This window comes from Acomys minous (assembly GCF_964271855.1).
Source record: "Acomys minous genome assembly, chromosome: 19".
Lineage (NCBI taxonomy): Eukaryota > Metazoa > Chordata > Mammalia > Rodentia > Muridae > Acomys > Acomys minous.
The window spans coordinates 1,622,700-1,645,609 of record NC_140499.1 but is presented as its reverse complement, the minus strand read 5'-3'; positions in this window follow the sequence as shown (position 1 = coordinate 1,645,609).

Below are 22,910 nucleotides of genomic sequence, written 5' to 3'. Positions count from 1 at the left end.
TCACAAGCTAATCTATCTGGTGGCCATTTTATTTACTGAGGTTCCCTCTTTCAAAATGACTCTAGCCTGTGTCAAGTTGACATAAAAGTAACTAGCGCATTGCTCTTGCAGAGGTTTGGTTCTGAGCACCGTTATTGGGCTAATTGCATCCTACTGAGTCTCTAGATCCAGGAGATCAGAAGACTTTTCCAGCCTTCACAAGCACCTGCATTCATGTGTGCATACATAGACACACACATATACACACACACTTACACACACACACACACAAATACATAAGTAAGTAATAAAATAAATCTCTAAAGAATTAACAAATGGATAAAATGTCTCTTTGAAACTGGTCACTCTGCTTTTCTTGGTTTATATAAATTCATCTCATTGGGGGAACTGCTGCCTTTATTGCATGTAGTTTCTGTAGGGCAGAAAACCTTCCTGTTATCTACTTTGCACAGAGTTTTCCTTATTAATAATGCTAATTTCTCTTCACCATTTCTACTTCTAGTTAGAAGTCTCTTGCTGGTTAATTCTGTGAGTTTTATGTGTTGACTGTTGTGTCACAAAATCTGTTAAATCAAATTATACAGAAGAAAGAGACCAAAAAATTTATTTAATTACTTCAATCACATATTTTTTTTGCTTAAATAAATTAGCCTCCATTCTAGTATCTTTTAAAACTAAAGTAGCTTTTGAATGGAGTACTTTTTGCATAGATTGAGTAATTCATTGTGAAAAAAGGGAGTGATTTTTACCTCACTTTGAAGTATAGTTAAATTCAAATTGGGATGATGTGGCTTGAGATTTAGAGACCTGCATCCTAATTTTGACCTTTGTCTTAAGTATAATTGAGATCAGTTAATGTCTGTTTTTTAATCTTCCTTTTCTATGAAGCTGAGGTTGAATTAAATTATATTTAAGGATGTTTGTATGATTTTTAGGCTCTGCAAAGGAGTGTGTTATTAAGGGATCTTTTGAGATACAAATCAAAATGATTCAAGAATTATAATTCTACATCTTGTAGGCATCAGTATGGACCAACTATGGAAAAATCTGGTAGGAGTGATATTCTTGTCCTGATTTCCCAGACTGCTTGCTACTGTTTCCTTTGTGACAAGATGCAACTGGAGGGAAGGGTTTTATATTGTCTCAGGGTTGAGGGGACCCTTGCTCATAGTTGGGAAGCCATAATGTCAGGAAAGGCTGACACTTTGGCAAGGGCAAGAGGCTAATTGCTCATGACTGTACAGATCAGAAAGCAGAGATAACATGGGAATCAGAGCTAAGGCATTATTCCCCAAGATCTCTTCCTGGACAAACATCTGCCTCCTGCTAGGCTCCATGTCCCAAGTCACAAACAACACCGCTAGCTGGGGACCAGTTTTTCAAAAGCATGAGCTTGTGGGGGTTGGTTACACTCAAACCACAGGCTATGCTTAGCTATAGTAGTGTTACTATGATCTTTATTATTATTATTATTACTATTATTATTATTATTATTATTATTATTATTATTATTATTATTTATTACTACTATTTTGGCCTTGAATGTCAAGTCCTCCTGCTTCAGCTTTTTGAGTTCTGAAATTGTATAATTGGGTTTAAATAGCATCAGTGAAATTGGAATACATAGCATTTGATCCTCGTTACCAGCAAATATAATGTTCATACATCATTTTCCTTTTTAATGGTCAAATTACAAGCTTTTAAAAATAAAAGGAATGTCATTGTTATACTTAGCCCTATATATACTAAATATCATTGTTTGAAAATGTAGTAAATTAAAAATCTCTAAAGAGATTACATATGTTTGCATAAAAAAACCTGAAATATTCAAACTCTGATACCTATTTTACAACTACAAGAAACCTCATTTCAGATCATCAACATTTCACGTGACTTGCAAATAACATAAGCCAAGATAAAATACTTCAATCACAACATTTAAAACTACCTATTAAAATATGTGAAAATTGCTTTCATACCTGGATATTCAACTGAATTTCAATTAACCTTTTGAGATTTTATGTGCTGAGTTTTGACAATGCGGTCACTCACACCCAGCATACATTGCAAGGACGTCAATCATCTTTTGGAGAATGTAGGTTGTGCAATGAATCCCAATTATCTGGTGCCTGTGACAGCAGTGTGATGGTTTTTCCTAGGGTTTCAAAACTGGACTCAACTTGAAAGTGACATAGCTCATTGTATTCACTGCCAGGCTGATGCTGTATCCAGAAAGCCTCTTCTACTGCGTCTAGAATATTGACCACTGCCACAGCATTGTATCTGCTACAGACAGGCAGTCCCTCACTCAAATCCAAAACATGAAAGGCTCCTTCAGACAGCACCATGTTTTAGATGAATGACTGAGTGGAGACATTATGTAATAATTAGCTCCTTGAGATAAAATACTTCAGGAAATTAAGAATTACTTAAATTTAAAAAACAAACTAAACTATTAAAACCAAGGAATTCCCAAAATTTGTGGATAAATGGATTGAGCTAGAAATGATCATAATGAGTGAGTTAACCCAGAAGCAGAAAGACTCAAATGGTATATACTCACTTATATCTGCATATTAGTCCAAGGGGCATGTCCCACAAAAGCCTTCACTTATCAGGAAACTGAGACAGAGGGGAGGACATTCTAGTGGGACTCTAGATGAGAGAAGCATGGGAGAATGGCAAAGTAGAAGGATCCAGAGGGTCCTAGAAACCTACAAGTAGAACATTATGATAGACAGATTTGGGCCCAGGGGTCCCGCTCAAACTAAGGCACCAGCCAAGGACAATATAGGCTGTAAACTTTAAACCCCTACCCAGATCTAGCCAATGGTCAGAACATTATCCACAGTAGAGTGGAGAGTTGGATATTACTTTCTCACATACTCTGGTGCCTCGCCTTTGACCATGTCCCCTGGAGGGGGAGACCTGGTTACACTCAGAGGAAGGACAGCAGGTTACCAAGAAGAGACTTGATACCCTATGAGCATATACAGGGGGAGGTAATCCCCCTCAGGAACAGTCATAGGGGAGGGGAATAAGGGGAAAATGGGAGGGAGGGAAGAATGGAAGGATACAAGGGATGGGATAAACATTGAGATGTAACAAGAATAAATTAATAAAGGAAAAAAAAACAAAGTAAAAAAAATAAAAAACGAACTAAAAACTTAATTTCCCTTTTTACATCTTAAATTTATGTATTCATATTTTTCATTACACTAGTTAATTTTTGTGTGAGTATGTGGGGGTAGGTGGAAAGTGGGTACTCACAGGCTACAACCTGTGTGTGGAGGGTCAACTTGTTGAGGTCATCTTTACTCTCTCCTACCACGTGGGTCTCAGGGATATAATTCAGGTCATACAGCTTGGTAACAAGTACCGTTATGCACAGAATCATGCTACTTACTGTTTCCCCAATAAAAAGAACATCTTTGTGTGTGTCAATTCTGTATATGTATTAATGCAAGGACACATATGTTTGGAGCAGAGAATAACCTCAAGTTTCCATCTGCATCATCCATCTTATTTGAGGCAGGACTCTTGTTTATTGCTGTGTTTGTCAGTTAGCTGGCCCAGATGTTTTATCAGAATTTTTTCTTTTCTGCATCGCATCTTGCTATAGAATTCAAGCTCATGGTGCCATGTCATGCTCCTGAGTTCTGGGAATCTGAACTCAGACATCACATTTGCATAGTGTGATAATTACTGTTAATTATTGACTTGACAGAGTCTAGATTCACCTGGGAGTCAGGCAGACACATGCCTGTGGGGAATGCTCTTGAGTGCATTTACTGATGTGAGAACCCCATAGGAGGGTATTTATTGTTTTCTAGGTAACAGATCCTAGAGTGAGTAAATTAGAGAAACTGAGCTGAGCCCTCCCTTGTACTCATTTCTTCTTTGTTCTTGACTGTGGTTGCAATGTGACAACTGTGTCAGTCCCCAGGTGCCTTGAGCACTGTGATAGACTTTACCCTTGAGCCATGAGTAAACATAAGTCCTTCATGCTTTGAGTTGCTTTTGTCAAGTTATTTTATCACAGCAACAGAAAAGGAAACCAAGACATAAAGCAAGAATTTTACCTGCTGTGCCATCTGCACAGTTGTATTTATCTTATTTTCTTTGTGTCTGAACTTATGCCTAGAAATGGGATGTGAGTCATTTTGTAAAGCTCTCATGTAGAATTTGGCTAGAATTCAGTTTAAGTCAGATTAGACATGTGTCTCCACTCCACAAAACTTATGTTGTGGACATAGGTTTTTATGTAATTCCTTTTATGACAAATTAATTCACAAGTGTATTTATTTTCTTCATAAAATTTCAAACTCTATCCAACTCCCATAACTCAGAGATTGTTATCAAATTGATTTATTATTTTTAATGTATTAAATGTATGCCCTCACAGTCACATATAGAGCTGTAAGATGTGAGATGTAAATTGAGTTAGTGGAAAACATTAAGGTGTGCCTGAGATTAAACTTAGTTCCTAAATGCACATTAGGCGATGTTCTATATTGACCTGGCCCCTCATCTAAGACACTAAGATTTGAACGCAGGCTTTCCTCCTGATTCTTGATATAGAGCAAGTTTTGACAACTTTTAAAAAAATTTTTCATTTATTATAATTTATTCAGATAACATGCTGAATGTTAGCCGCTTGCTGGTATCTTCCTGTTCCCACTCTCTCTTCTTTTACCATCCTATTTCCCTCCTCTAGAACTCTGACAGAAGGGGACCTCCTCCTCCACCATATAACCACAGCCTATCAGGTTGTGATAGCCTACTTCCCCTTCTTCTGTGTGTGACCAGGCCTCCCCACCAAGGGGAAGTGATCCAATCAGGAAGAGTTCATGTCAGAGTCAGTCACCTCTCCCCCCACAAGTGTGGAGAGTGAGCTGTTCAGTTGTTCTCTATGAAGTAAAGGCTCCTCAGGCTGACCTCAAACTTACTATGGTACTGAAGCTGACATTGAATTTGTAATCTTCCTGCCTCCATCTTCCAAGGGTTGGAATTATAGACATGTGCTACCGTATCTAGTTTCTGCTGTTCTGAAGAGAGAACTACGGGCATCTTGAGTTCTAGAGAAGTAACCCACTAAGTGAATTACAGTCCCTGCTATTGAAGTTAGGAAATTTAGGATGCTTAATAGCAAAGAGAGGTTATGTGGATCTAAGCTGTTTTAGTGTCCTCAGGATGTTTCATTGTCTTCCAGTTTGAGAACTTCTAAATCTGGTACCTTGAAAAACTGTGGTGTAATCTTCAATGGTGCTAACTTTAGATAGTTGTTTTAAGTTTCTCCCACACCCATCCAAATTGGGGTCTTTCAGATTAGATCTTAGGATTTTAAACTTTTATCATAGTTCTCAAATTATTTTTCACATAACCATACCAGGGACTCTCCCATATTTCATTTAATAGTAGAAACAATTTAAAAATTTAAATACATATAATACACACATACACACACACACACACACACACACACACACACACACACACACACACACACACACACACATACCAAAGGATCAGAGTCTACTTTCCTAAATGACAATTACTTCAACCATCCTCTAATGAAAAAAGGGGGAATTTTAGACATTTTTAAAAAAATTATGAAGCTTTTGTTTGTTTAGTTTGTATTTGCCTAGGATCAAGTGTGTGATCTTGTATATGCTAAACAAACACTCCACTAGTGAGTTACATGACCAGGTTCAACACTCAGGGTTTTATAAAATGGTTGTATTATTTGGCTATGGCAAAACACTAGACAAAACAATTTGAGTAGTAAAGGCATTATTGGGGCACTTTGTGAGTGAAAAGTTCCTCATGGTAGGTAGGGAAGGCATGGTGGCAGAAAACTGAGGAAGCTGCTGGGTAGTATGAGACCAAGAAAGATGAGTGTTCATGGTAGGTTTTATTCTTTAAATTTGATGTAAGACTCCAACCCATAGAATGATGACAACCACATTCAGGGTGGCTTTTCTTCAGTTAAGCTGCTCTAGAAAAAGCCTAGTCTTATACATGTCTAGAGATGTGTTTCCTAGGTGATTCCATACCTGGTCATGTTAAAGTGAAGATTAACCATTCACCTGGGTTCAAATTAGTCAAGCAGATCAACATTCTGTAGTTATTTACTTAATCTTTTAATATGAATTCTGAAGTAACATTTTTCAAAGAACTCTACAAGCAAGGTCTCCAAAGCTTATCTCTAATTTTCAAATATGGAGTTTTAGGTAATGGAAGAGGAAGGATACATACATATACATACATACATACATACATACATACATACATACATACATATTCTGGTGGCTCTTATCATTTATGTAGCTTTATGTAAATTTTATGCAAGTCAGCACATTTTGTGTTTTATAATTTATGGTGATGAAACTATTTCATTCTCCAAAAGTTGGTTTTCAGTTGATGATCTATGCAAGCTACTAGATATCTGTGACATTTGTCACAATCTTGCTTAGATACGTGGCTTGCATTATGTGAATATAGGGCTGAAGTAAGACCCTGGCTTTTCTCTTATTTTGGTTGATTATTCTCAGCAGATACCTAGGGGTCATTCTTTGAAGTTTCTTCTTTAGCTCTATGATACAGCCCGCACTGATTCATTTTTTTGCCACAAAATATAATTTGCTCAGATGAAAATTTTGTTTAGTAAAAAAATGTATACTCTCAGATGTATGAAAAGTCTTCCTAAGTTTTATTATTGTTTCTTTTGCCAGGAGTTAAATTTAGGAAGATGACATTCCTTTCAGTGTAGCTTTAGAGAAAACTTTAAGGGGTGATGATTTCATTAATTTTCAGAAAATTACAGCCAGCTGTCAGAGACTTTCCTATGTGATTGTAGCTTACTGCCTTTGAAATTACTTTCTTTTCTTAAATTAACCTGTCTGAGCTAAAATGACACAATAGTGATAATAGTGTGATAAAATTGGCTTCTTTGTGTAATCTTAAAGTATCTTAACTAACTTAAATAATAGTATCCTGAGTTTATGACTGGTAAAACTACTCCATAAGAGAGATTGGTTTTAGAAACATTTATAGAGCCCTTTATTAGTTTTATTGATAGATAAAGAACATTTAAAAACCTGAGTCATATATACATAAAAGAGAAAGAGACTTATAGCATCAAGAAGATAGGCTATATCGAGATTAAAACTTCACTACCTCATGGTCCTATTTATGTTGGAAATAGCACCAATATTGACCCAGAAGGTCCACAGGCAGGTCCTGAGTGAGATATGTCAGCAGTAGCAGGTGGGGGGTAATCAAAAAATTCAAGAAAGAAGAAGATGGGGAAGAATATCAATATCATGGGTCTATGAAGAAGGCCTCACGAGGGAAGAGCCTCAAGGAGAATTTCTTATAAGGGTAAAGGGGAATGGATACATAGTGGGTGGATAGATAAAATCGTGAGCACAATGCCAGGAAAGCCTTTGCATTTCTCTCCAAAGAAAATCACTAGACAAAGTTTTCCTTTGGATACTTACTTAATGAATGGAGGACTTAGGGTGGCTCAGAATTCTTTAGGTTTAACATTTAAGCTTCTTGTCTGTTTTAAGCTTTGCATTTTATGAGCACATATGTATGCACATAGGTATGTGCATGTGAATTCCTTGGGTACTTCCACTTTGTTTTTCATATATATAATGTATTCATATTATATATATAATTTATTCAAATTACATCTCAATTGTTATCCTAGTCCTTGTATTCTCTCATTCCTCTCTCTCTTCTGCTTTCCTCCTACTTCCCTCCTCTATGACTGTGACTGTATATGCTCATAGGGTATCAAGTCTCTTCTTGGTAGCCTGCTATCCTTCCTCTGAGTGCCACCTGGCCTCCCCATCCAAGGGACATGGTCAAATATGGGACAGCAGAGTTCATGTGAAAGTCAGACCCCATTCTCTACTCAGCTGTGGAGAATGTCCGGTAAATTGGCTAAATATGGGTAGGGGTTTGAAGTTTACTGCATGTATTGTCCTTGGCTGGTACCATAGTTTGAGCAAGACCCCTGGGCCCAGATCTGCCCATCATAATGTTCTTCTTGTATGTTTCTAGGTTCCTCTGGATTCTTCTATTTCCCCATTCTCCCATGATTCTTTCACCTGGAGTCCCACTAGAATGTCCTCCCCTCTGTACCACTTTCCTGGTAAGTGATGACTTTCATAGGACATGTCCCTTAGGCTAGTGTCCAAATATAAGTGAGTATATACCATTTGATTCTTTCTGCTTCTGGGTTAACTCACTCATTATGATCATTTAGTTCAATCCATTTGTCCACAAATTTCAGGAATTCCTTGTTTTTAATAGCTGAGTAATATTCCACAGTTTTTATAAGACTGGTCTGGGACTCATCAGCAGGTTAGGCTGGCTGGCCAAATATCCCCCGGGATCTTCTTATTCCTAACTCCTCTGTTCTGGGATTACAAATATTTACCACCACATGCAGTTTTTTTTGTGGGTTTGGGGCCCTCAACCACAGTTCCTCATACTTGTACAGCAAACAATTTGCCCACTGAGCCCTTAAACTTTTATATAAACCCGAAGAAGTGCAGTGTCTTGTATATGCCTAGTGTAGGTAAGTTACCTGGGTTGTGTTCCCCTGAGGAAAGGCTATTCTTTCATTAAAAAGAATTGGAATCTTCTTGACTTTCTTTGGAAGAAGATTCTACTAGTAGAATGACAGAAAACACACCCTTTCTTTTATGCATGAAAATGCTTTTCTCATGATCATGAGAAATGCCTAGCCAACTGGAAAATTGTGCTGTGTACCAGGCTGTGATTTCTTTCTTTTTTTTTTTAAATATAAAGAACTTTATTGTCTTTTTGTTTTGTATTTTTGAGACATGGTCCCTCTGTGTAGCCTTGGCTGTCCTAGAATTGCTTTGTAGACCAGGCTGTCCTCAAATTCACAGTGATCCACCTGCCTCTGAACTTTATTGACTTAAAATACAGGCTGTGATTTCTAACATGAACAGTAGGCAAAACATTACAATTCATATTTAACATCCAACAATAAAATTTTATTTTATTTTATCTTTGGAGACCCTCCAAGTTAAAAATACAAAAAGTAGATTTCTAAGAGTAGTTTGAATCATTTTTTGGATATAAGAATGAAGTCTAGCTTCACAAGGTTCCAAAATCTCACTCGAGGAGCAGAAACATTCATAAGAGTTAGCTCTTTATGTGATGCTTTTAAACATGCCCTACAAGCATTTGTACAATGTACTAGTCTAGATATGGCTCTGGAAATAGTGAGTAGAAAGAGATCTGGCAACAGGTCTGAAAGAGCCTGACCACTGGTTGCTTAAAACACAAGGTCAAACAAGATATATCGTAAGTATGGGTTTCTATTGCTGTGAAGAGACACCATGAGCATGGCAACTGTTATAAGAAGAACATTTAACTGGAGCTGGCTTACAGGTTCAGTGAGTTAGTTCATTATTATCATCGCAGAAAGCATGGTAGCACATAGTTAGACATGGAGCTGGTGAAGGAACTGATAATTCTACATCTAGATCAGTAAACAGAAGAGAGAGAAAGTGACACTTGGCATGGATTAAGCTTCTGAACCTCAAAGCCTACCCCCTATGACATACTTTCCCCCAAAAGGCCACACCTACTCCAACAAGGCCAGACTTCTGACAATGCCACTCCCTATGAGTATATGGGAGCCATTTTCATTTAAAGCACTACAAGGTGTTATCAATAAGAAACAGCAGTGATTAGAAAAACAGCAATGAGGAGTCAGTGAGCAAAAGAATGGAGAATGACATATGATATGCAATGATAAAAATGAAGAGTAAACATCAAGATTAAAAACCTATCATGTGGGAAGAATCATAGTGCTGTAATTTTTATTTGCATATGTTTACTTGATATAGTTGTGGGTTTTATGAAGATGGTTTAATATGAGTGATTTACATATTTTGACCATACTTCTTTCTCTTCCCTCCACTTTCCTCCTTATCTTTTCTTTTTATTTTATTTTATTAATTTATTCTTGTTACATCTCAATGGTTATCCCATCCCTTGTATCCTCCCGTTCTTCCCTCCCTCCCATTTTCCCCTTATTCTCCTCCCCTATGACTGTTCCTGAGGGGGATTACCTCCCCCTGTATATGCTCATAGGGTATCAAGTCTCTTCTCGGTAGCCTGCTGTCTCCTTTTCTTGTTATTCTCACTGATTCCCTTAGTCTCACCTGTATTTTCAAAGGCTACATATGACTATAATTTTTTGCATTTATATAATATCTAAGATCAACAAACAAGAGCAAACATGACATTTATCTTTCTGAGTTTTATTCCATTTAATATAATCATATCCAGATGAATACATTTTTTTATGCATGAGACATTTTTGTTCTCTTCCATGGTTGAATAGAACTTTATATCTTATATATGGTGAATGTTCTTTATCCTCTTATCTGTTGATGGACATCTTGGAAAATGTCATATTTCAGCTATTTTGAGTAGTGCAAGAATTTATGTGGAATGTTGACTGAAAGTCTATAATGTCTAGTTTTAATTATCAACTTGACACAACATGTAATCATTAGGAAAGAGCCTTAGTGAAGAAATGTCTACATTAGGGTGGCCTATGGTCCTGTTTTTAAAGATCTAGCCAACTGTGAGTGGCGCCATTTCTTAAGCTAGGCATCTTGAACTATGCAAGAGTGAAGAAAAGCAGATGAGCACAAACAAACAAGCAAATTGGAATATATACATTAATCTCTTTCTGTTCTTGACTATGGAGATGACATGAATAGCTAATATAAATTTCTGCCACTATGAATTCCCTACAATTATTGACTATGATTTTAATTGTAAGCAAAAATAAGCCCTTTCTCCCTTAAATTGCTTTCTGTCAGTTATTTTATCAAAACAACAGAAATAAAACTAGGACAGAGTCTTTCAGGTATACCAAGGGTTGGGGCTGCTGAGATATGATTGTTCTGTTTTTAATTTTTTGATGAACCTCCCATACTGATTTCCACAGTACTGTAAATTCTGTATGCAGCGTAGTAGAAAACTGAGTACCCAAGAAAACACAATGAAACATGGTTTAGCATTTTTAGCACTTTAATATAACACCAGCTTACTTTACCTGGTTAGTGGGATTCAATATCTTGTAGAAATTTGTTTCACTTTATGTGGCTTTATTGTGATTCCACCTCTAGTTATTTATTTATTATTTTACATTATAGATAATAATCTCATAGATTAATTATTTATCCTTTTAACTCGTTAGTTAATTTTAGTTATCCAAAATATGAAGACTTAAAAAATAGCTTTATTCTGATTACGCTCTCTGGAAGACATTTTTATTTTTCTAGACCAGTTGCTCAATAATTAGCATCTCAAAAGTGCATGTGATCTAAGTTGTGCCCTTGTAATTTTTAAGAGCTAACATAGCTTGGAAATTTTCCTAATTTGATTCCCAAGAAATCCAGAAAAAAATCCTAGCAAAATGAGAGGCCATTTTGTGACTAAATTCAATAAAAAACAGTATGTAGCATGATCTATTTTTGAACAAAATATTTAACATCATTTACTAAGAATTAATTTGAAATGTAGATTTTAAAGAAAGATATTAAGCAGTGTGCCATTTTAGTCTTTTTATATCCACTTAGATTATATGTCCTTCATTTATAGTATCAACTTGATCACCAAACTAGGTAAATCTCATTTCCTAACAGTCTAATTTTTTTCTTTATTAGAGAAAATAATGGCCCCAGAGTAAGGAGTAAGTTATTAGATAAAAGGGAGTTCTAATCTGTTGATTATTGCCTTAAATTTTTCTCTTGCATTTCCAATATGTCTCTGGAGTATGTGTGAACAATTATATATAGATATTTGTGAAATTTTCCCAGAAAGGAAGGAATGACAGACAGACAGACAGAAAGACAGGCAGAAAGACAGATGGAGAGAAAGACGTGGGGAAAAAGTGTTGATAGCTAATATTTCTCCTCCTCTGAGCTCTAGTATTGATGAAGGTGTGATTCTGTACTATTGAAGTTTTACTATGATGACTCTTCTTTATATGGCAAGGGTGAAGGTGCAATAGTAGAGGCCACTGGAGACATTTGTGTAACTATTAGCCTCCTTTATGCTGTTTGTATAGGCAGCTTCATACTGTTTGTAAAACATTAAAAGTGGAGGAAGAATTTTATCTCTTTGGAATTTAGTGTCTTCTCATTTTTTCCATATTATTTGAAGGAATTTTGTGCACTACTAGAAAGTGAGTAATTATTTTTTTCCAGAAGAAAAGAAAAGCATTTTCCATTTTTATGTTTCTTTTTTAAACATATAGGTATATATTATCACACATGCATAAAATAAACTAGATACAGCAGGAAGAAACATGAGACAATCAGGAATTATATAAATGTTACATTCATAGTGATTTGGCCATTTGTATTTGATAAACTTGAAGTAAACATCTTTACTATCTTGTTGGGTCCAAATTTCTGAATGAAAATCACTATCTACCATATCTCATCTCTATTAACTTAAAACATCTATTTTGATCTAAAAACATCCTTACACTCAGCTAAGCTTAATTGTAAGACTAAACTATCTGGTCTTTAACCCCATCAGAGACTTGAACCATAAGTGCAGGTTAGCAATTTCCAAGCTGAAAAAATGACTAAGATAGTTTACTGCCTGAAAAGTTACCTAACACCCTGTAATGTTTGAGTACCTCTTTGCCCTTCTAGTCCAATATTTCTGACAGACAAATTTGCAAGGCAGGAACTATTGAGGACTTGCTTACCCTGTCATAGCAGAGTTTGGCTGTCAACTCTGCCTGCACCTGTGCTTGCTCCTTTTTAGGGAGAATTTTCATTGTTGCAGAAACAACATTTTGCCTACTGGCTGGTTTGCTACCTTTGATGCCAACTCCATAAGAAGGTTCTTTGATGCTCATCATCTTATTTGAGGTACGCTGGATATTCCCAGGAGTTAACTTGTCTTGTTTTTAAAGAACCTAAGAAAAGCATTTTTAAGTGCCAAAAATAGCTCCTTTGTGTGAAAATATTACATACTCAAAGACATTTTATGTAAGAAAAAATTGAATCATCCTAGGAATTAATATTTTTAAATATATAGGAGGATAAATGTTAGAGATAGAACAGGAAGGAATTGGTATAGACAAACTGAGAACACAAGCCCTTATCTGCTGCCATCTGGACATTTATCCTGTTTATGAGGCTTAGGGCTTCTTGTAGGATTGGAGACTGACAACTGGTACCCTTAGTCTATGTCTATAAGAAACAGGCATTTGTAAGCATCTTGTTTAGCTTTTCTGACTTTCAATTCATAGTTTCCAATGCCATATTCATTACTAGATAAAGGAGGAAGAAAGGTTTATTTAGAAGACGTCTCTCATCTTTTGGACAGAACCAAAATCTCACACTTTTTTTCTTTAAACCTTTAAATCATAGAAGCTACCATCGGCATCCATATACCTCAAGGATACTTTTCATTCATTGCTTAAATATATCAGACTGTTAATCTTCACAGAGTATTTTTTAGAGAAGTGGTCACCATCTATTGTTCATTTGGGGTGTGTGGAGAACGATTTTCTATGTAGCTCAGGCTGGCCTATTTCATGAAGTCTCTTTAGTGGTGGATTACAAGTCTGCCACCATAACCAGTCTACTATCCCTTTCTATTTCTTGCCTTAAAAATGTATATCTTTGCTTTGAAAAAACTGAGGACACTCACAACATTGGGGCAACCTGAAAAAATGAGACACTCTCCTATGAATTTGCAAAGTGAGGATGACACAAACTAAGTTTATCACTGGTAATTTGAATAACTGTGCCCTATAGAAAGTCCTCCTGACTATGCAAGTAGTATGAACTCATGACTGTGACTATGCAAGTAGCAGTGAGTTCAAATATTTGGCCTTCATTCCTTTGGTCCAAACCTCACATTATGGTAATAATTTTGATTTTTAAGTTGGTTAGTGTTTATAACTAAAATGTCCTAATTGTAACAAGCAAAAATATTTCCTAAGTATGACTTATCTGTGAGGAAGTGAGATGCCTGAGACTGAGTGTTCTTACATCCAGAAGCTCCTTTACTGGCATATTTCTTCTCATTTGTCTCAGTTTTACTTATTCATTAATTCATTATTTTGCCCATTTCCTTGTTCACTGTTAATGTTTTCAAGGCATTCAGTCACAGAATAAATATCACTTTTGCAAAGAAGTTGTTCTGAAGCCTCAAATCCACTGTGTAGTACTTCTGTCATACATAGTATTTTTAATTTGCTTTGGTACCAATTTATTTATTTATTTATTTATTTATTTATTTACTTACTTACTTAATATTCTTATTGTCAATCTTCTCAATCAAGTTCAAGAAGTTAATTATTTGCATCTTAAATATGATATTTTACATATGAGTGTGTGTGTATGTTTCAGATTGCCAACGTGTAGTGATCAAAGGACAACTTAATTGCAGGAAGTAATTCTTTCCTTCTAACCTGTACATTCAGGGATGCACCTCAGTTCATCCTTACCTACAGAGCCATCTCACCAGTTCAGTTCCTTTTTAAACATGCCTAATTCCGATGATAATGCCTGATATTTACTGTTTGCTACTGGCTAGATAGTAGAAATGTTTAAAGGATTATTTAAAACTACATATATGTTAGTTACTTTTCTTGTTGAAGTGACAATTACACCTGACAAGGAGCACTTTGACACCTTTATCATAAAGTTTGAAGGGATATAGTGTGTCACGGTGGAGAAGATATGAAGTCAGTTGGTCACATTATGTCTTCAGGCAGGTAGAAAAGGGCATACAGGAAGTGTAGATGTCTATAGAACTTCAAGGCTCACCCAACACTCTGTATATTTCATGTTGGCTCACTCCTGCCATGGAAAGAAACAATAAATCATTCATTCCTTATGGTTGCTTTTATATGTCCAGTCACGATACTGAATGCCAGCTTGTCTTTGAGCTCATGTGCTTTTTGCTTTGGAATTGGGCAGTATATAGAAGATGCAAACAGTAAAATGAGAAATGTTCTGGTTCTTATTGAATTGCTTTCATCCTACTTTTTATGAAATACTGAACTATAAGGGGGCTGGCACTGTGGACAACAAGAGAGAAATCTTACAGGACCAGAGAAGACATTTAGCAACAATTTTTATCTCTGGTAGCATAGAAAGTTAAAAGTTATGCCTAATCATCTTAAGGATTTAGCTAAAGAGATTTCCAAGGAAAGCCATTACGTATCATTTAGTTTCTTTTTATCATTTGAACAATTGCATAACCACTTGGGTAGAGGTTCAGAATAAGTTTAAAGCTTCAGCTTGTAGAAATTTTAATACTTCCATTTGGAAAAAAGAAAGGAACAAGAAAAGAAAATAATGCAAAAAAGACCAAGAGAGTGTAACTAAGAGTCTAGTGCCCACCATGGTTTCTGTTTTGTTGAGGTATCCTTTGGTGAAAGTAGGATATTGAAGTCTCTTATTACTAATGTGTGGGACTGATGTGTAGTTTAAGCTTTGTTAATATTTCTTTTAAAAATGTGAGTGCCCTTATATTGGGGGTGTAGATGTTCAGAATTGTGAAGTTATCTTGGTTGACTTTGCCTTTGATGAGAACGAAGTGTCCTTCTTCCTCTATTTCGCTTAATTTTGGTTGAAAGTCTATTTTCTTGGATATAGAATGGCTACACCAATTTGCTTTTTGTGCCTGTTTGGAATACATTTTCCCAACCTTTTATCCTGAGGTAATGTCTATCATTGTTCCTGAGATGTGTTCTTGAATGCAGAAGAATGTTGGGTTTTGTTTATGCATCCATTCTGTTAGTCTGTGTCTTTTTTATTGGAGAATTGAGTCTATTGATTTTGAAATATATTAATGACCAGTGGATATTAAATCCCCTGATTTTGATATTGGTTGTAGTAGAGTGTTTTTGTGGTTATGTTTTGCTACAGTGAAGTTATGTATTTCCTGTGTTATCTTGGTTGTAGTTTGTCACTTTGGGTTGGAGTTTTTCTTCTAATAACTTCTGTAGGACTCGATTTGTAGATAGGTACTGTTTGAATTTGATTTTGTCAAGGAATATCTTGTTTTCTCCATCAATGGTTATGGAAAGTTTCACTGGATATAGTCATCTGGACTGGCATCTGTGGTCTCCTAGGGTTTGCAGGACGTTTGCTCAGGCTCTTTTGGCTTTTGTGGTCTCTGCTGAGAAGTCAAATGTAATTCTGATAGATTTGCCATTATATGTTACATGGCTGCCTTTAATATCTTTTCTTTGGTCTGTACATTTTGTGTTTTTATTATTATGTTGCAGTAGGTCTATTCTATTTGGTGTTCTGTAGGTCTCTTGTATGTTTATATACATTTCTTTTTTTTAAGTTGGGGAAAGTTTCTTAAGTGATTTTGTTGCAGATATTTCCTGGACCTTGGAGCCAGATATCTTCTCTTTCCTCAATGCTTATTATCCTCAGGTTTCATCTTTCCATGGTGTCTTTGATTTCTTGGATGTTTTGTGTCATGAACTTTTCATAGTTAACATTTTCTTTGATGGTTGCATTATATACTTCTACTGTATCTTCTACACTTGAGAATGTTTCCTCCATCTCTTGAGTTCTGTTAGCAATACTTAACTCTTCATTTCCTCTTTTCTTCTCTAAGTTCTCTTGTTCCTGACTTTCTTCTGTCTGTTTTTATCATTGTTTCCATTTTCATTTTCATGTCTTAAACTTGATATCCTTCATCTGTTTGTTTGCATTTTCCTAAATTTCTTCCAATGATTCATCCATTTCCTTTCTATAGGCTTCTGTCATGTCCTCTCAAATGTCCTCAATTTGTTTGGTCTCATCTTCCTGAATTTGTTTATGGATTTTATCAGTTTCCTCCATTATCATCTTCATTACTAAGGATTTGAGGTCAATTTCTTGTTCTTCAGTTGTGCTTTAGTTCTCAGGGTTGAATTTTTTGGGATAACTGTGTTCTGGAGATATCATATTGTTTTGGCTTTTGTTGTTTGTGTTTTTAGGATGGCCTTTAGTCCGCTTGCTGTTTCTGATGTTTGGAGGTATTTTCTGGTGGACTTCACAGATTGTTGAGCATAGTATGTTTGGGGTTCAGAAAACGCTCTGGATTAGGCAGGTGACTTGGTTTTAGCTCTGGGGGACTTTGTTCCACACCCTGGGCTCCTCATTGCCCCAGCAGAGGCTATTGCTGGTGTTTTGCACCCCAAGATCCAGTCCAAAATAGTGAAGGTACTACCTGCCTTTGGCTGCAGTTTGTCAACCATGTCCTCAGCCACTGGGGCTCTGGGACCTTGGATCAGTCTGCCAGAGTTCAAGAGCCACTTGCTGTCTTAGACTTCCACCTGCCCTTTCTTGCTCTGGCCATGGGACATAGGTTCAGTCCATCAGAGACAGCAGTAATGCACAGTAGCCAAGAACCTGAGAACGTGTCTGTAGCTGCCTGGGCTCCTTGACCCCCTCCCCACCTCCTGCATGGGACCTGGGTCCCTATGTGGACTGGCAGGGTGGTCAGAAGTCAGATCTATCCCATATCCACACCCTGGCTTCCCCTCTAGGCCAACAGACACTGAGGTTGGTAGTTTATAACACACTGTTCAGCCAGAGAGAGTGCAGGCACTGGCTTGACAGGCTGGGTTGGGCTTTGCAGACCCCGCCCTTGAGCCACTGGACCATTGGACTTTATATGCACTGGAGGGGAGTGGTCTGGGGTCAGATCTACCAGTTCTCCTTGGTTCTCCCCTGGGCCAGCAGATCCAGATACTGGTACTTCATGGCCCATAGTTCAGTATGAGATACCAGGTCCTAGATATAGAGCACAGCTGCAGCTCACAGTCAAGTATGCATCTAGTCACTGGGGGCTGGACACTTGGCCTCCATGGACCAGTTGAATGACCAGAGGACATACCCACTTGTGCTATGTACCATGTGGACTCTTCTCACATATGGCTTTCCAGGTCTTGTGGTCTGTAGCTCCCAGCCCAGTCTCTAGGCTCCACCTTGCCACTCATACATCATGCTTATTCAGTGCCATCATCTTCTATGCCCCTCATACTATGTGCTTTATCTTTGGTGAATAAATGTTAATAAGTATAGCTTTGTTTGGACTCCTTTTGTAGTTGATTCTGACATTAAGCTCCCAAGCCTTCTGCCTCTACATTGTAAGTGCTAGGATCATAGCAGGTATATGCCACTATGCCCATAGAAAAAGTATAGTTGAGGAACTCAATCCATTCTTGGTGAAGGTTAGATGAAAATACTTTGGACTATAAGCTAATATTGTGATTGGGAGAGTTTAGCTGTCCTGACATCTGTGAATCGATTTTGAATTGAGAACAATTTAATTTGTTGCTTCCAGAAGATGGATATGATGGGCAGCCTCTAATATGGCCCCTAGTAATCTTTAGTTCCTCAAATTCATATATTTTGATGGTTCCTTCATGTCATGTGACCTGAGCCTATTGCCTCACATCTAACAGACAGAACATGATAGGATACTATGCTACTGTTCTAATCACTACAGTTGAACAGTTCAGAAGAAGTAACTAAAGGAAATCAAATTTTATTTTGACTCTTGGTTTGAGTGTACAGTCAAGCATAGTGGAAGGGCAGAGAATTTGGAGTAATTGAAAGCTACAGTAGGAAATATAGATGCCTGCTTGTATCTGTGCATATCAAGAAGCAGGGGGATATAGGAAGTGGTGCCAAGCCATAAACAAAGGTCTACCTTCTATATATCTGCTTATTACAGCTAGTTCCTACTGTCCAAAGTTTTGAAGCTTCCCCAAACACCATTATTACCTGAGGACTAAGTGTTCAAGTAAAATATCTATGGAGGACATTCTACATATACCTAGTAACAGATGTTAAGTTTGCTGTCTGATATCCTGGCATTTCCATCTGAGAGGCAATCTCTTTCTCACTACCTCTTAATGATATATCCTGGGAGAAGTCAGCTGCCATGCCATAAGACAATGACAGGACCATGGGAGAGAGGTTGAAAGCTCAGAAGCCTTTTAAAAGCTTTGAGAATAAGCTAGGGACCAAGTACTCTTAGCCAGTGTTTGAAATAACTGAATCCCAGCCAACATTGACTGGACCTGATAAGGGAACCAGATCCCAAACTACTCTTGTAAGCTGCTGGGCAACTTCTGCTGCTCTGAGTGTATTGGAAGATAAATATTTTCACACTTGAAAGGATGTGACAATAACTCATGCAGAAAAGGTTAAAAATACATTACTTTTTTAGAGGACAGACTATACTATGATATTCCAATTGCTATTATGAAATGTTCTGTGAAGAAGCAACTCCCATCTGCTTAGTAAGATGACATTTTCAATCAGTTTTTCATCTTTCAAAGAGCATAGTCTTCCAGTTTGTACTCTTAGATCTCCACTGGCTTCCCAAAGCTTTTGTCTTTCTTTTCTTTTACTTCTAAAATGAGAGCTTGAGGGTTGAATGTATAGATCAGTTGGTAGAGTGATTGCCTACTTGTATATTTCATGCCTATAACTGCACAAACCAGACACAGAGGTATCCATTTTTCTTTCTAGCTTGGGAAGTGAAGTCAAGATCAGGAGTTCCAGGTCATCCTTGGCTCTATAGTGAACTTGAGGCTGACCTGGATTACATGTGACTCTGTCTGAGAATGATGAAAGAAAGAAAAGGAAAAAGAAGGGGGAACGAGGAAGGATAGCCTCAGTGTGTACTTGTGTCCTTGTATGTCCTTAGAATGATTAAAAGTTATGGCAATTAGAAGTCATAATTGGTTCATGTCAGATGGGCTGAGTTTATATGTAATTTTGCAGCCTGTTTTACCTTGTGCCAAGAACTGAGCACCGCTGTGTGTGATCACCTTTGACCACTCTAACACCAACTTTAAAGGGGCTTTCCTAGTGTCACACTTAGTAAGTGGTGCTCTGGGACATTTTATTATTGTGGGGATGAAAATCTAACCTAGACCCCCTGGGCAAGTGCTTAGTATGCTAACTGCCACTACTATGGGTCTGAAATGTGAGTGCTGTCATCACAATGTAAGCCTGAGCCTTCTCTTCTCTATGCAAAGATCGGCTATTCTGCTCAGTAGGAATGGGACAGAAAACTGAGTGGGTCGATGCCTTTGCCCTTGAAAAGTGGCAGCTGTGGATGATCTCAAATGCTGTTCCAAATATGGGAGATGCTTGAGCTAGCCAGTTGCTTTGATTGTCACGATAAGAAGCACCTAACCATTGCAAGAAAAAAAAATAGAAGATTGACTGAGACATTTGGCTGAATGGAATGGAAATGCCTGGGTGATGTGTGTATCCAAGACAACAATGTCAAGGGACAGAGGCTGGCCATGTGAGAAACCATCATGTGCTGGAGCACTTGGTGAATGCCTCACAAATCCTGGGTCATCCTGACACCTGTTATTGACTCTGCTAATTTTAGGTGGTATAGTTTTAAAATACAGCACAATCTCAGATTTTAACTAGGATCTGGTTCTGTTTTAACACTTTTGTTGTTTGTTTGAGAAATAATCTGTTCTAAAACTCAGAAGCCCAATGATTCAGTGTCCTAATTGCTGATTACTTAAATTTGAGATGAAATTATTTCAATACAACCATGCTGATCTCTTGTACCATTCCCCACCATTCCTTTTCATGTCCATCTTGTCTCTTGTTTTTTTGGGAACAGGGCTTATTCTAAAGCACAAGATAGACTAGAACTCATTCTGTAGCTTAGGCTGGCCATGAACTGATGGCAATCCTCCTGCCTCAGATTCCTGTGTGTCAGATTTACAGATGTGCCTAGCATGCATGGTAATGACATCTCTTTAAAAAATATTCAGCATTAACATGATTTTAAAATAGGATTTCAGTTTAACTTTTTATCTACATATTGTTTTTTTCATTTCCTTTTCAATTTTACAATTATTTTCTTAAAAATGAAATCTGTTATGTTTCTTTTTTTTAAGTCTGCATAGTTTTAAAAGTTAACATTGGGAAACATACTATATATTTTTTTAAATCATTTATCTCATACCCAGGCTCAGCCATACTGTGAAGGTCAAGCTTGTCTTATCACACTAGAATCTGATGGTTATTTTTACTTAAAGTTATTTAGTTTTTGTCTTCCTTTTCTTTTCCAGTCTTCTATCTGAAAAAGAAATTATGTCTGGTATGACAGCTCTGAAAACTGCCAATGTAAGCATGAGTTTCAGCACCAGCAGCAGCATTCAGTTAATGCTGAATGCTACCATTCAGCTACCTTGGAATGGTAGCATGTGTTTATAATCTCATCACTAGAGCTACAGAAGCAATCAAAATTCCTGGTATTTGATGGACAACTAGCCTTGCTTGATTGACAAATTCCAGGCTAGTGAGAAACCAGAGATAGATAGAGATAGAGATAGATAGATAGATAGGTAAATAGATAGATAGATAGATAGATAGATAGATACATACATACATACATACATACATACGTACATACATACATACATAGAGATAACAGACCCTCACTCAATACCAGGAGGTAACTTCTCATCTACACAAGCCAAAACTTTGCAATATATACACAGAAATTTTAATTAGGAAGGAAATATGAGCAAGCTTGATTCCTTTCTCTTTCACCTGCTCAGCTTTCAGCTGCCAATCTCCTTCATTCTTTATTGATGTGTGTGGGACCTAGGGAAGTTGTGGCTGTTTGGAAGTAAGCAGTAGCTTGATGGAGTTACAGACACTTGGACAAATGCATTCTGCGGTGTGGCTTGGTTATGCATATAAACTTCTTGAAGCTTTCCAGAAAGAACTATCATTTTGAAGATCTGTATCACATTTTATTAATAAAATTATTCAAGAAAATTGTTTCTATATAAATATTCCCTAGATTACCACAAATATAGAAGACTTTGGGGGCAAAAATCAGGGCAAAATGTATCAGTTACATACTAACACCCATGACAAATGCATTTGATCATCCTGAGACCTCTCAGATCTATTCTTATCTTCTCTGAAATGTTTTGTCAGGGAAACTGTATTACCGCCTCTCAAAGCTTGTTACACAGATCATGAAAACACTGCATGGAAACCCACAGTAACTATGGGGATTCTGTTACTATGGTAGACTTATTTTATTTGTAAATGAAACACCACAAATGACCCAAATCATATACCATAGAAATCTTGGGCCAAGTAGAATATTTTCTGAGGAAGTATGAGCAACTGCTCATGTGAAAATCAGAGAATAGAGCTCTGGGGAGGTAAAGACAGGGGAATCGAGAAATACACCAGCCAGCAAATTTAGCCAAGTTAGTGAGCTACTTTCAGTGAAAGATCCTGTTTCAAAAACCAATATAAACAAAGCACTGAGGAAGACACATGAAACCTAACTCAGATCACCACCAAACACATGCATGTGCACACATGTTCATTCTGAAAAACAAATGTGCATATATATGTGTATATATATATATGTGTGTATATATATATATATATAATATATATATATATATATACACACACTCACACACACGTTGTGATAGTACATATAAAAAATTTAAATGTTCCGTGTTTTTCAAAGTGAGATTTTGCACACTCTCTATTTAGTGAGATGATTTAATCAAGAAATTCCATGACTTTCTTTTAATAATTAATCTGAATTGTGTCTTCTCTGAAGTTCAAGTGTAATAATGGAACTCTAATTAGAAGAAAACATGTAAATTGATTACTATTTAATAAAAATAATAGCACTAAGCTTGTGCAGTCATAGCACTTGAGAGTCTGAGACTGGAGAATTGCTATGAATTCTGGACTAGATCAGACATCCACATAGTGAAGTCCTGCCAACCAGAGCTTCAAAGCAAGAGTCTGTCTCAAACAAAAGAAAAC